Source organism: Solea solea, chromosome 2 (genome assembly GCF_958295425.1).
Source record: "Solea solea chromosome 2, fSolSol10.1, whole genome shotgun sequence".
Taxonomy (NCBI): domain Eukaryota; kingdom Metazoa; phylum Chordata; class Actinopteri; order Pleuronectiformes; family Soleidae; genus Solea; species Solea solea.
In genome coordinates this window covers 37,436,191-37,452,823 of record NC_081135.1, presented here as the reverse complement: position 1 = coordinate 37,452,823, position 16,633 = coordinate 37,436,191, and the positions used below count along the sequence as shown (strand labels likewise).

General features: G+C 38.6%; 1 protein-coding gene across 1 annotated transcript in view; it reads right to left on the bottom strand.

Moving 5' to 3' along the window:
- The window catches only part of LOC131455271 (radixin), a 30,549-nt gene extending 24,984 nt beyond the window's left edge, over positions 1–5,565 (bottom strand). The window contains exon 1 of the mRNA XM_058622805.1: positions 5,294–5,565. The gene's annotated coding sequence lies outside the window, so the exon portion shown is untranslated. The remainder of the gene's footprint in view (positions 1–5,293) is intronic.
- Between the last annotated feature and the right edge of the window lie 11,068 nt (positions 5,566–16,633).

Sequence of the window (16,633 nt, the reverse complement as noted above, 5' to 3'; positions counted from 1 at the left end):
TGTTTTCATGTGTACGCTCCCCCCCTTAAAGACTGGGACTATCCCTTAAGAAAGATCAGCCTTAGGGACAATAATTAAGGCACCAACCACTTAAACATGGCGTTCTTCAAGAGAAGAACATCTCATGAAGGACTGGGCAAGATATGGTCCTCGATTTTTGATATCATCGTCATCGGGATAAGGTGTCTGCAGTATGATGATATTTCCTGGTTTTCATTGATAATAATCATATTTTTTACATTTTAATATCAATTAAATATCATATATTAATTAGAAAATACATGGAATGGACACAATTATACCAAAAAAACATACATCACTTAATAACACTTCTTTAACTTTTAAGGCTAATTATTTGAGTTTTGGCAGAATCTGACCATATTTATAGTCAATGTCGTTGTTTCTTACACACGTACAGTAAATATCCTTCATTTAACATTAAAGCCAAAGAAAGAAAGAAACCACGTATCATCTAATCAAGCTCATAAACAGTAGATTATATTTTATTTATATTATTTACAGTGTATTGTCACTATCTCGAAAGAGTCCAGAGCAACAACCTGTGTGCCGCTTTAGATCCACATATTTCTCGTATATCAGGATATAAACTAAAAATAAACTCATATTATTTATAAGACATATCGCCCAGAAAGTCTCTTAAGACTTCCAGTCATTTGGACAGCCTTAACAAAGGGTTTTCCCTAACTTTAACCATCAAAACAATTCAAATCTTAGCTCTAAACTTAACCATAAATCATCAGAAATTAGGTTCTGCCTCATTAGAACCAGGCTTTGGTCTCCATGAGGACCTGACAAGGTCAGTGTTTATGGCAGATAATGTTCCTTAAGAGGTCACAAACACACACTCTCACATACACATACATACACATACACACACACACAGCTGTTTTAACAGCCGGAAACTGTACCAACTGCTTCAACAAGGCTTCCTGTTGTACAACAACAACAACAGCAGCAGTAGCAGCGGCGGCGGCAGCGGCGGCGGCGAGTGATTTGTTGAGCAGCACAAATGTGGAGTCCAGGGTGTGACCCGTGAAACCACAAACATAAACGGACCCTGCTACTTTACAGGACCCACCGCTGTGACTCTGCACAATCAGTCAGTCCAGTGAGTCTCAGTGAGGCTCTGTGTCATGTGTGTTACACATTCAGAGAAGTGTCATGCTGTGAAGGTTCATTTGTCACAAACCTCAACCACAAACAAACCCAAACAAACCCACACTCATTACAGTATCTACGAGAGGTGTGAATCCTTCACAAGGTCACATTTCATTCGGATTCCTTTGGTCTAGAGTTGCAAAGTACCGGGAGTTTAACGTGGTTTTATGGGAACAGGGTTCCCACACCTTGGTTCACATCAAATTCAAGGACTTTCCAGGACCAATTCCCTCAAATTCAAGGACTTTTTGAAGAATTTCCAGGACCAATTCCCTCAAATTCAGAGACTTTTTGAAGAATTTCCAGGACCAATTCCCTCAAATTCAAGAGACTTTTTGGAGGTCTTTCAAGGACCAATTCCCTCAAATTCAAGGACCTTTTAAAGAATTTTCAGAGACAGTGTCCACAACAACGCAAGCAATTATGACTCCACGTTTGTTCTGTGTGGTCTACACACAAGTAGGTGGCGTCATAACAAACAAGGGAAACATTTACCTAAATATCAACTTCACTTCTTACTAAACACAAAGTTCAAGCACTTTCAATGACCCATGTCTAATACTTGTTTAATTATCTACACACTCTGGTCAAAATTCCTCAGCGCCACTCTGTTCACATACCCTGGTTCATACAGTAGAACATTATCCTGATTTTCTTTCATGTACCACCAGAGGAAACTCGGGTACCACTGGTGGTACACGTACCAGTTTGAAAACCATGGGTTTAGAATCTTGGAGGATAACTTTTACACGTTTTTAGCATGTACAATTCTTCTGAAGACACAAAGGGTCATAGAAATTAGCGTCACCGTGTCTTTCTGTGTTCTCTTTACATTTTATTTATCTAAAATAACCACAGGACAGTTTACTCAGCGTGATTAATGGTCATGTGACCAATATTTACAGCGATGAACAGATGGTGGTGAAGAACCATCTGTTTCAAATGAATAGAAATGAGTGACATGGTCCCTCGTGGGTGTCTCTGCGGGGAGGGGACACTTAATCAGGTCCACTTAAAAAGGATTTAGTGGGTTGATGTTGAGTGTTTTACACCAGACCACACACACACATACTGAGACTAACAGATCAATCTGCTGCACATGGTCCTTTTTAAAGTAATTGGTCAATTCATTTCACAATAAATCCTGTTTTTTAATGTATAAAATTACAAAAGAATATGAAAAACTGTCCCGAAAACCTAAAATCTTTTCAAAAACTAAAAACTAAACCCCATAATCATGTCACATTTTCATAGTTAAGAAGCTAAATTCAGACTAATTGTTTTCGTTTTATTGCAGATTAATTTAGTAGTTGATTAAAAGTCCATTTATTGCTGCAGCCCTGAACAAAAGAAAGACTGGTTTTCATTCCCACAACAACTTCCTGGGTTAACTTTGTCCTAGTGTAAGAATTAATAATGCATGCATGCATTTTTACAATAATCTGCTGTAAGGGATATTCCTGGTGTGTGTGTATTTTCTTTCTTTCATCCAATCCTTAGTTTCAGGTTTCACTGGACCGGGTATGTAAACAATAAACAATAAAACACCTGAGAGAACAACGGGATACTGACGAAAATGTCTAACACTAAATACTAAGAGCACAAATACGACGGAAACTAAGACAGAGAAAGACTGCATCAGGCGTCAATGTCGAAAACATGACACTGAGACAAATCCACAGCTGCTCTGTGAAAGATTTGGTCCAGATTCATGAGTAGAATTCATTTAATCTATGAGTTTATTTGTGAAAATTGGCTTGAATTTGTTTTTGCACTGAGTTTGTCCACATGTTGTTGGAGGCTCTTCAAGAACACCTGATTTCTTAGAGACGAATTCAAAGTACCACCAACTGCAGGTCATTTCAGACCATTTATGAACGTGTGACGCTGTTAGCAACACATTTGTGCCGAGTCATTTCAAAGACATCATTCTCCAACTTTCTCTCCCAAAAAAAGACGAAATAAACAACCCAAACATGACTCAGCTAAAATGCTTTTGCTGACTTTTTATTAACATTTTTACAATCTGTGCACCGTGAGATATGTAGGATTTTTTAAATTTTTACATTTTTATCCGTCCCATATCCGATCCAGTGATTTTGGTCTATAACATTTTTTGAGAAATGTACTTGTTTTGTCCACAAACCAAATTATTCAGTTTTAATGATTTCTTTGTTATATGGAGCAAAGGAACCAGAAAATATTCACATTTAAGAAGCTAAAAAATCTGAAAACGTGTTTTAATTCAATTAATCGATTATCAAATTAGTAGACGATTAATTTAGTAATCAATTACCAATCGGTTCGTCATTGAGTTGAGTTTAATGCAGTTTCTTTGTATCATAGATTGATTGACAATTTTACGAATAACATAGTAAAGGCCAAGTTAATGGCAGAATAAACGCAGAAGTTGCTAATTTACTCATATTGTGAATGCATTACGCGTTGCCAAACTGCATTGTGGGTCCGTTGCTAAAAGTTGATGTCACCAAGTCAACACCAGTCAATCAAACATTGATATCCACATATTCCTGCACGGGTGCTAGCTAGCCAAAAGAATCACATTTAAGCATTTACCTTAAACAACTACGCAGGCCAACAACAACGTTGACAGTGTGAACATTATATCACCTTAGCTTAAGCAAAAATTAGCAGTTCTTACTAAATAATTAGCTGTGGCAAACACTGCCCTGCTAGTCTGCTCTGCGGTCACTCAATCAATACATTGTCCAAAAATAGCTCTCGTACGAAGCTGTTCTACCAGTTTCTGTTGCAATTTGTCAAAAGTGAACCCAACAACAACGTGGACATTATCATCTTAGCTTAAGCAAAATTATTTAGCTGTGAAAATACTGCCCTGCGCGTTCATTCAAACATCGTTTAGCATTACACTATAAAATCATAATGATGGGCTTTAAAAAATGAAGGTCATAAAACTCAATAACCAGAGAAGATGGACATTCTCACTTGGACATACACATGGACATCTGCTGAGGACAACACACATCATTGTCCTCTGATCACAAGCTATGACATTATTCAACAGGTCAGGCTACAATAAAAAAAAAACCCAGCTGAGAGAAATCTAAAACCGTCCGTCAGAGGTATCTCATGTCCTGATGCTGAGCCTCTTTCTCAAATGAGTTGTAATTTGGTCCCCGGAGGGGGCGGGGCCTGCAGCTAGCAACAGGAGCATTTTGAGTGACAGGGGATAATGACCAATAAACGTGCTCCTCCTGCAGTTAATGAGTCCGATCACACATTCCTAACTTCATAAGGGAGCATCTGTTTGAGCCAGATGGAGAGATGGCATCAAGTGAGGGCGCGCAAATGTCACTGCGATGTTTACGCACGGGGGTTGAGGGGGGAAGCTCGCGTGGGGCGGGGGAGGCTTAAGTAGCCTTCAACGGCATTCATACCTCATGCTGTTAGGTTATTTCATACTGTGACACAGTGCTGTCATTCACGTGATAACAACGAGTGTAAATGCGTAAGACGCGGGCACAAATGGCGTAATTTGAAATTCCAAAGTCACACTAAGCACGAGAGTTGAGTTTCAAACATGTAATGGATCTTACATTCAGGTACTGCTGTTTTCTGCCGTTATCAACGCAGAGATAAAAAAGACCCCAAAAAAAAGGCGCGTTCGCACAAAAGTTGCGGACGCATGGTTTCCGCCGCGAGCCTAGCAACAAGAGCGGCGTGAAAAAGCACCGACTGTCTGTGAACGGCTCACTTTCACCACAAAAACACAAACCAAAGCAGTTATGTGCTCCGCGACGCGCCTCCACTTCATTCTACGCACAAAAACGAGGACAAGTATCTCATAATTACTACTCCTCTTCTGTTGCGTAACGCTCTTTTCTGAAAGGAACACGCTACCGGCACCTCGCGCCGGTGACACCTCGTTACTCACCCGCGTACAAAAGCAGCCTGCGATGAAGAAGCCTCAGCGTATTTGTTTTAACTTATAAGCGCCTTTTTTGAAAGGGTGCGTACGTGAAAAACGAGATAAGCGCCGTTATATCAGCTTGGATGGAGAAGTAAATCCCTCCCCGGTTAGAGACGGCTTAAAGAAAAGCAGGCAGCGATGAAGAAAGGCGGTCAAACTCACCTCTAATGCCCGGCGCTGAGGATGAGTCCAACTGTCACCTCGTCCAGCTGGAGGCGCCACCACTTTTTCTTGAATATCCACAGAGAATATAGGGAAAATAGAACGCTTTCACGTCTCCGTCCTCTGCGGTGAGTCGGTGTTTAGCGTACGCGATGTGCGGGGGAATCCACAGGCTTCCTTCTCCAGGTTAACAACCTCCACCTCCACCGCCGCGGCCGGAGACGAGGTACACACAGCAGTCAATATGGCGAAGTTACCGTGGCGAGGCGTGGTGAGTCCTGCAGCTTCACCCCCTCCCTCACCCCGTGACTGGAGCCTCACTGCGGGGAGTCAACCAAAGCGGGGGCGGGGGGGCTCCCAAACTTTACCACTCCCAAACATGGAGGTGTTTTAAAACCTCACAGGCCCCCTTTTTCAACAATATAACCCATATATTATTTAAACAATAATAATTATAATAACAATTTGGAAAAGATAGTTTGATAAATAAAAAAAAATCTTGTGGAATTCAAAGAGTAAAAGAACATTTGAATTTGAACTGGAAATAACATCCTGAATTAAACTGTTTGAATGTTTTGGGGGTTTTTTACGTTAAAGGGGAGTAAAATTCACAAAAAAATCATACTGTTTACTTACTGTATATTGTTACTCATTTACCCAGTTCTTGTATATTTGACACAGAGATAAATATTTTATTGTATATATACTTTATTCTTTTTTCCTTTCATATATTTTCCTAGTATACTTTACCTAGCATATGTATCGTAGTATATAGGCTGTGAATCTGTTATTTTCTGTTCTTGGTTGGAGCTGGAGCTGTAACAAAATTATCTCTTGGTCCAATTCTGTCAACAATTTTATCCTAGATGATGTTACATGTCGTGTCATGTTAATTTTACTCATCTTAAATTATATTAAGAGTGACATGAAAAGGGTTAGAGTGTATATAAGTGACACGACACCACTGACTGACATCTTCACTGTACAGACAGAGGATTAAAATGAAGGGCAGATGATAATGATGATGAATCCCCTGAGAGGCTGATTTTATCAGTTTCTATCTCTGGCCTATATTAAATATTATAGACGACTGACAGACATGAATATATAACATTAACAGATTAATACACGGTGCTTTACACTCAGAAGGTTAAGTCTCTCATGGTGTTACAGAGTCTCATGTTACTCACATCCTCCCACCTTTCCTTCCTCTTCTCCTCATCTTCCTCCTCCAACGAAAAGGTCACGTCCTTTCACTTTCTTCAGCGTCCCACTGTGTTTCCACTCAGCAGTTTTGGGACACACTGTCCTACTTTGAATGTGGGACAGAAGCCACAGTGATACAGTTGATTCTTCAGTCTTGTAAAAATATCACATTTTAATCTCACTTTCACTGTTTTAATTGCATCATTTTATTCATTTATTGCTTTTACCTGTGTTGTTTTTCATATTTACTTGTGTTATTTTATTGTCTTGCTGTTTGTTTCTAGGTTTTATGTTTCTGTAAACCTGGAAACAGCATTTTATTTCAGCTGTTGTTGTTTTAAAGTGCTTTATAAATAAAGTTAATTGTATTTAACCAAAATTTACTGCGTAATATTTCAAAGTGCCACATTTATGACCTGTTTATTTGCTGTGAAAGATTTTTATTTTTGCTGCTTTATATAAACCACTATGTACAATGTTTTATAATTATGTGGATATTTTTTTTGTTGATCAACACTGACACCTTGTGGCCAATGAACTGTATGACATCAGTTTGTTTGTCTCCAAGGCAACAGCAGAGACAAAGAAAAATGAGTCCTGGATGGTGTGGCTTCGATTGTAGGGCAGACAATAATAATAATAATGATAATGATAATTTAATCGTATGATTGATTCAGATTTCACACATTCAGACATCCTTATTGATCCCAGAAGGTTTTCAGTTTGGATCGGTTAGGTAATTCAGTATGATGTCCACCTTAACTGCCGAAACACAGGTATTTAATATTTGAAAATTATCTTTCTTTGACATTTACGTGTATGTTAATTTAGTTTTTATATTTTCTTGAGCCTTTACCATATTGTATTTTTGTGTTTTTTTAATTGACTTCTATGTCTCACATGAGGAAGGCTTAATATAGTGTTTTGTTTTGTTTCTTTACGTATTGTATCTGTTTTTGTAAATAAATTAAAATGAAGAAAAGACAGAAAGGGGGATAAAGACTTAAGTAGTGTTTTTTTACCTCTTTGTTCATTATTTTTGAACAGAAAATCTAATGAAATCACACGTGGTAGACTTAGACTGTATTTGACTCACATACAAAGTCCATACAAAAAAATCGATTTAGCTAGCATGCTAGCTACCTAGCTAGATAAACGGCTAGCTAGAGCTAGATAGATAGATAGATAGATAGAAAGAAAGGTTGATAGAAAGGTAGGTCTTTACATAGGTAGGTAGTTGGGTAGAAAGGTAAGTAGGTGAGTAGTAAGGTATAAGGTAGGTAGGTAGGTAAATAGAAAGGTTGATAGTTAGGTAGTTGAGTAGGTAGGTAGGTAAATAGAAAGGTTGATAGTTGGGTAGATCTTTACACTTTTATTCTCTTTTTAGCTTTTTACAGTATAATACTTTCAACAATAAGCATTAGTGAAATTCAACAATGTGAATAATATTGAGAAAAACCTATTCCTGTCTATAAAATATTTTTAAATATGTGTAAAATATTAGACCTTTCAGCAGAACAAAGGGGAAACACATGATTAAAATGTAACTGGACATTTCCTCCACGGCCACAGGAGGGCAGTAGATCACCACCTGCTGCTCCACATTCAGACCTGTTCATCCCTGTTCATGATTTATTTTGTCTTTAAGAAAAAGAAAAAAAACCTTAAAAAAACACACACACACACACACAGTTTAAACTTTATGTTCTCATGTCACATTATTCATCCATTCATTCCGTGGAGTTTAAAGCAAACAGAGGTTTGTCGAGAGTCAACACGGCGCGCATGCCGAACATTATGTCCACGCGATAAGTCAAGTACAGTGCGGCCTACAATAGCCAGTGTGTGTGTTTGCAGATGGAGGCGCTGTGACGTCACTGCTCGGTGTAACCCGGCGTAATGTTCTCTGACCACAAATGAACTTTGAGGAATTTATACAGCAGGTGAAGTTTTATAGAAGAACTGAGACGCAGTGAATGATTGATGGTGAAGCTTGAACTTATTCTCGTGGGTTAACCTGAGGATTAGGTGAACCTTATTGGTTTATTGTTTCTGTCAACAAATCCCATGAAAAGACCAAAACTAATCATTAATACAGTCCATTTTAAATGTATATTATCTTTATTTAACTTCACTGGTTGATATATTACCATGAATATGCAGTTTATTTTTTTTATAACCTGCATTACAGCAGTGTTTCCCGACCTTTCTTTATACAGAGACCCACTTTTTAAAGACGGCAAAACATCATGACCTAAATCACCGTCTTTGTACGTAACGTAGCGACTTATTGCAGCCATATCTGTAGCAACCAATATCATTTTCAATTGGTAAATGAATAATATATCGTTGGTAAATTAAATAAAACTACACATAAATCTTGATTAAAATGATCCATCTGTGGGTCCGTGACCCAGAATTTGGGAATCACTGCACTTGAGCACCTAAATAAAAGTTTTGTGTTTAGTTTTACTTATAAGTAACACCTAAACTGATTGCCAATCATTCTGATAATCTATCAATAATTTGAGGTTTTCTTAAAAATAAACTTCTTTTTTTTGGTACGTTATTAATCCGTCTCTGCATGTAACCCATCCTCTTGTAGGATTATGGAAGTTAGGAGCAGTGGGCAGCAACTGAACAGCCTCTTGACCTGTGGGGGTTGAAACTGGCAACCCTCCATTTACAAGCCCTATTTAGCACTAGCTAAAACATTTTTATATGCTTAGCACTAGCTGATTAAAACACGATGATGTGTTAAGTGCTAGCCTATTAAAATATGTTAGTGTTTAGCACTAGCTAAAACATGTTCATATGCTTAGCACTAGCTGATTAAAACACGATGATGTGTTAAGTGCTAGCATATTAAAATATGTTAGTGTTTAGCACTAGCTAAAACATGTTCATATGCTTAGCACTAGCTAATTAAAACATGGTGTGTTTAAAGCTAGCTAAAACACGATGCATTTAGAGCTAGCCTATTAAAATATGTTAGTGTTTAGCACTAGCTAAAACATTTTTATATGCTTAGCACTAGCTAATTAAAACACGGTGCATTTAGAGCTAGCCTATTAAAATATTTTAGGTTTCGAGACACAATTAAAACATCTTATTGTGCTTAGCGCTAGCTGATTAAAAGACAATTACAACACCTGTCTTTAGTGCTAGTCAATGAAATCACATTTACTGTATGTGTTAAGCACTAGCTAATAAAACACATTTACGTCTTTAGTGCTAGGCAATAGATTAACGTAGATTAATCTTTATACAGGTGTTTAGCACCTGTATAAAGATTAAATAAAACAATATAAATAAATATGGTGTTGGACTGTGATGGGATGATGCAAAGTTCTTTCTTTGTATGTAAATGTTTATTTATGTCCTTTTTTGTCGACAGAGCTGTAAACTCTTGACACCTGCTTTGACTCGAGCCTTCCTGCCTCGTCAGGAACATGGAGTTCCGCCGCCGCCTCGCTCTGTTACGACAGGACTGTGAGTTAACTGCCGTCCGATGACAACATGAATCTTCTGAGGGGGAACAAAGTGAACCAGAAGTGTCAGAGATGTGTCTGAACATTTCTCAGAGTGTCTCTGTGTCCTCTCTGAACCTGTGAGATGTAAGAAGGGAGGAGATCGCAGGGCTGCCGTGTTTGGAGCTCCACATACCTGACAGGTGAATACCTGTAAAAAAAAATACGATGTACAGAATTCTGGTATGTCTGACTTCTTAATTACATGACGAGAACATGTGGATTTATGGCAGGTGTGACATTTCTCCACAACCTCAAACGTCTTCATCCCAAGAACATTACAGACAACGTCAATATATGCTTCTTATTTCTGAAAGGAATTCAGTAATTCTTTCAAAGCACACATAAAACAAGATTATATGAAAAACGTGTACTCAATAAAACTAGATATTTAACACCAGTGTAAATAGACTTTGAATAAGAACTTGTCTTTCTGAATCAGTTTTAGTCAATTCAGGAAAAACAAAATATATCCTCACTGGGAATTTTCATTTGGTCCAAAAACATTTTGAAATTATGAGGAGATTTGTCATTAGCCAATTTCTTATCAACATACAGATAAAGTCTGCTTTTTTTTTTTTTTTATTGTGCGTCATTATGTCATAACGGATATCGTCTTTGTAAATCATGATTTTATTACTGAAAACAGCAGTTAGTCATGTGGAATATTGGGGCTTTTCCATTATACAGTTCTAGCTCGGCTCGACTGGTGTCAGTCACGTTGTTTTCCATTACTGTAGCTCCTCCTTAAAGTGGGCGGGGTCGCCATAACGTGGTTTGCCACGCGACACAAACACAACAAACTAGTGACTTGTAAAGCAGTTGTTTTGGGTGTAAGTGAATCATTAAAATCGGTCAATTCAAAAAGATTTGTTCACAGAATGGTTCAGTACTTCCTGCGTGACACTGACCTGAAATACTGCTGTCGCTAAATACACCAGTCCATTGTTCACTTTGATTCTTGTGTCGGACGTCGCGCTCATGACTCTTCCAGTGACGACACATCGCTTTGGAACCTCGTCAGAGCAGGCGCCGTGATGAAGTTATTCCAACGTTGTTCCTTTCGAAGCTCGTGAATCGCACAGACGTCTGAAGGAAGGTGCAGTTGGTTTGCGGCAGCGTGTGCAGGCACAGAGATGCTTGGAGGAAAACATGTCAGCGTCTTGTTTGACATCTGCTCATTCAAATACCACAAATTATAGAGCAGAAGGATTTTCAGGGACCTCCAACAAAGTTCACTTACATAACCGGAGAGAGGAGATTGATATAAGGGAGCAGAGCTGGGGGGGGGGGGGGGTGAGTGTGAGTGAGCACATCGCTGTACGTACGAGTGAAATTCTGCCCACGTACGCACATTTCTGTGTCAGCGCGTCCACGATGGCGTGTGTGATTGAAACACATACAGTGCTTGCGTGTGGATGTGGAATTATAGAAAATGCAGCTTCTCTGTTACGTGATTTTGGATCATCAGAGTCAGGACATTCTGATTCCCTGACAGATTATTTGACTTGATTGTGGCGGGGGGGGGGAAAGGTCCCAGATTTATATGTATACACATTCATTTTGGCCATATGTCCAGATTTAGGCCGGATAATCTGGAATTTTTGAGTTGTACTGTAATGCAGCATAGATAGAACATTGCAAGAATGATTTAAATAGTCCTAGTTATGGCATAAAATGTAGGAATAAAGAGTCGGAATAATGAGGGGGAACAAACGAGATTAAAATAGTCCAAATTGTGAGATATATTTGTGGGATTTAAGTCAAGTTTATGATTTAATAGTTAATAGTCATAATTAGGAGACACATCGTCATAGTTATGGGATTATGGAAAAAAAAACTTTAATTCTCAGATTTAAAACAAAAATTTATTTGATGAAAAAATGTATTATGTTATTTAAATAGCATATCATAAATAATCCCAGAGACAAACTGGGATTAAGTTCACCTCATTCTCCGTCATTACAGAAGAGAACATAGCGTTTTCAACCCGATGACCTTTCAAAGTTTCAGAGTTTGTTCGACGGTCACAGATTTGTCATTCCAGTTCCACCAGGATTAGGTAAAACGTCCTGGACTTGAACTGTGTTGTCAAATGAGACAAACTGTGGCTAAAGTTGTCCCCCGTGGACATTTTTTTTCCCTTTCATCTACAAAGACTGGAATCATTAGTAGATTCCTGTCTAAACATCCCCACCATTATCCCCCATCATCTCACCTGCTCTCACTGTTCATACACACACTTCTCACACAGTCAATAATCAAGCACATTTAGTAGAATCCAAAAAATCTGGATATTATAACAAACGACACGGTCACTGTGTCTCTTCACAGAGTGTGTGTGTGTGTGTGTGTGTGTGTGTGTGTGTGTGTGTGTGTGCGTGTGTGTGTGTGTGTGTGTGTGCGTGTGTGTGTGTGCGTGTGTGTGCGTGTGTGTGTGTGTGTGTGTGTGTGTGTGTGTGTGTCTTCAATGTGCCGGTGAAGGCAGTTGGGAGTCTGACCTTTGCTAATGTCAAAAGAGACGGATTAAATCAAAGTTTCACTCCCTCTCAATGATCTCATCATGTTTCAAACTGAAAAAAGAAAAAGAAAAAGCTCTGAAGTTATTTTTTCCTCTCTGTGTGAGGAGGGAACCCCAGGTTTTTCTTCTTAATGTTGAGGACACTATGTGTTATAAAATAAACCTAGTTGTCAATATATGAACAAATATCAGGTTTGGAAACCAGAGAAAGATTACAAATATTTTTAAAACAATGATGCGATAAAAGTCCATCTTTTAAGATAAATACTCATATTATGAAATAAAAAGTCATAATTATGGGATAAATAGTCAGAATTATTGCATCACAACATCACAAGTTAAATAAAGAGTTAAAATAATTTTGAGGCAAAATCAAGAGATATATATAAAAAGAGGTCTTAGTTGTTAAATAAAAGTCAAAATTATAAGATAAATTGTAAAAATGATGCGTTACGAAGATATACGGAGATACGAGATAAGTCATGGTTATGGGATAAAATGAAATGATATATTAAAAAATTGTCTTAACTATGTGATAAAAACTATGAGATTCACAAAAAGACAATTCTAAGATCAGTCAAAATTGTGTGAAATAAAGTCAGAATTATCAGATTAAAATCCTATTTTTTTGATAAAATGTCAAATTCAGAATTATGAGGGGGGAAAAAGGTCATTCAGGGATTTAAACAGTCAAAATGATCAGCCATAAAGTCAGAATTATTAGCCATAAAGTCTTAGTTGTGGGATTAAAATAGTCAAATTTATGAGATATATGGTAATAATTATGAAATAAAAAGTCAGTTATGGAATAAAAGTCAAAATTGTGAGATATTAAGTTATAATTATGAGATAAAATGTCCTACTTTTGGGATAAAAAGTCAAAGCAGTGTGATAGAGCCAACTATGAGATTAAAAGTCAAAATAATGAGACAAATATTCATGAGGAGTTTAAAAAAGAGAGTTATGAGATTAAAAAAGTGAACAAATATAGATTTTATTTGAATTTTTAGGTCAAACTAATGTCTCAATATGACTTTTACAGTGCTTATTTATTATCCAAGCCTCCACTGAAGACGTCAACAGAGAAGTGACGTCAATGTTCCATTGTTCTGTGTCTTCAGTGGCGGAACATGAACATGTCCCCGTTCGTCTCGCATGGATCAACAAACGTTTGTGACGAGCGACAGTGAAACGTGGACGGGGAACGTGAGTGGGCAGGAAATGGCAGCTGAGGTGAGAGACCTACGCCTCGACCTATGAGTAAAACTGAGGACATGAACCACCTGCTGGACATCAAGGGGACATCAGTGTGTCCACCCCATCAGTGTTCCCAGTCTGTCCCTCTCTCACTGTGTGTGTGTGTGTGTGTGAGACAAAAACAGTGAAGCTTTGTTCCTATTTATAAACGACTCCAGTGAAGCCGGGGACATTTTCCACGTTACACAGCGCGACGTGGACTCGTCTTTGATTTAAGCTCCTGCGATGGAAACTTCAAAGACCACTCTGTTGGTGGCCTTCAAAATAAATCTCACATGTGGCCTTCAAAATAAATCTCACACACGATGAGAAAGTTCGTATCGGGTCATTAATATTCCCTCGTGCTCACGTGTCTGCGAGCATGTTCCCGGCAAAATATGCACTGTCCAGAACCACGCAGCGGTGTAGCGGCTAGCACTGCTGCCTCACAGCAAGAAAGTCACCCAGGGCCCCGTTCAGTGGACACTCAGAACTGAGAGGGAATGGCTGTTCGTCTCTGTACGTTGTCCCCGTGATGTGACTCCGCCTCTTACCCTACTGTGACTTCTGTCTCCCTTTCTTCTCCTCTGTCCCCCATTTTTCCTTTCACCACAACCTGTCTAGGCAGATGGTCGCGCTGATGCCTCGTGTTTGCTCTGAATTGAATTGTTTGTTTAGGTCCAAATGATTGAAGAAAAGCCTTCTTCCAGTTCCACAACATGGATATCCAGAGTTCCGTGATTAAAAGTGTTATTTAAAGGTGATATAAGCCACACTGGAGGTTTGCAGCTCTTATGCAACGGCACCTCTGTCTGTACAGCTAATTGATTCTGAGAATGTGCAACATCGCACCTTTGGGGTTTGGGTGTTGACCGAGAGAAGGAGTCGGCGCGGCAGATTAACAGGGCGGAGACGCAGTTTAAAGTTTATTTTTGAGATTCCCCACAAGAACCCGCAGGACATGACTGTACCCAAACACATGCAGAGTCATCAGGGATCAGTCAAGGGTCTAAATGTCACGTATCATGCAATTACTGATGTAACCAGAAAAGAAAACATCTGCCAAGTTCTAAATGTTCTCCATCTGTCTCGGACATTCATCACCGTACATGACATAATAGTTATGTAATCTGTCTTTGAAGAGTCTGTTGAAATTTGTGTAATGAGGAGAAAAAAGAAGAAAAAAAGCATTTTCATGGAAACTTTGGAGAAACTTTGACTTCAATGGGAATATTTCTGACGGAGGAAGAGATTCCTCTGAACTGTTTTCAGACTCTTTTCCTTTCTTAAAAACGGGTTTATTTTATATATTATATATAATAAACCAGCTCAGAGAGAGAGAAAGGGCGCCTCCTATAGACCTCCAGTGATCGCCGCCATGTTGGCAGGCAAAAATAAACACCTGACCGAGTTCACTGTCACTTTAAATTCCCAGAGATCGAGCGATATATCGCCAAACTTAGACTGAATATATCTTGTCCGTATAATTTCCCAGGATTTTTTTTGTATTTACAGGTTTGTAAACGGGTGGAGACGACCCGCATTGTCCTGACCAGTGTTGGCCACGTTACTTTAAAACAGTAGTTACCAGAGAATAGGATTAGTATCTAAATCTTTAATCATGAAAATATGTCAAAGAATTTGGATTTGAAACTTGAAACCTTTAATTCAACTGCATGTTCAATTAAATATGTTTAATGAATGAAATGGACACTTGATAGAATGAGTTATTGACAGAAAAACGCTGTGCATGGTGATTTACAGAGAGGGAACAACAAAAGCTGCAGATTAGTGGACACTTCTTTCTTTCACATGTTACCAGGCAAAATAAGATGATTGCTTTGTTCAAACTTCATTAAATGTTGAAGTCCCGTACCGTTGTGTCTGGTCACGTACGAAACACTCATGTTTGTGCCAAACGTAGAGGATTCTGTGGAAGTGAGCTCTGACAAGTGCTCACTTCCAGAGTATTTTCTGAGAAATGTTTTTTAAAAACAAAATGAAAGGCTGAGTGTTTCTCTTCCAACTTGTTTGTTCTAAGGAAAGAAAACTGTAACTATCGTAACTATATAAAAGTTCTGGTTTATTTGCACTTTTATGACATTCTACAAACCAAATTGTTCAGAACATCAAAAAGCAATGACAAAAGTTTAGCTCTGTAGTTCAGGGAAAGTCCTGTACAGCTTCTCTCTGTGCTTGTTCCACCAAAGTTCAAACTTCAGCCTTTGACCTTGAGTGCTTTGATGCTTTTTGAACTTGACAGCTCCTTCAGCCCATATTTCCCTTGTCCACCTGGTTTTTCCTTTTTTCCCCTGTCACTCTCTCCTTCTCTCCTGTGATCTCTCTGCATCATCGCTCGTTCCAAATCATCCTCAGTTTGTATGAAAACCTTCCTCAGAGAAAACAGGTGCCGCTAATAACTCACTGTGTTCTTAGTGTAATTTTCAGGGAGTGTTGAGAGTTATTCTCCCCAAGTTTAATGTCACAGGGGGGAGAAGCGGGAGGTGATACTGTACGACCAGCACGTGTTCCTATCAGATCCAAAATGGCAGATGTTACGGTGGGAGTGATGTCGTCACGGAGACAGATCACGTGTCGCCGCGAGGGGCCAGATTTCTCATCACTTTGATGATGAATTATCTACAAATGACGTGATACTGAGACGGATTCTTCCCAAAACTAACAAGAAACGATAGGTGATGTTAATCTTTTAGTCTTATTATATTGTATTTATAATTCATCTCTTCACAGATGTTCAAAACCTTCCTAAACTCCAAAGTCTGGAAGTAACTTCATGTAAGATATTGAACTGAGTTTGTGTCTGTTGAAGAAACTCCTCCTCCTCCT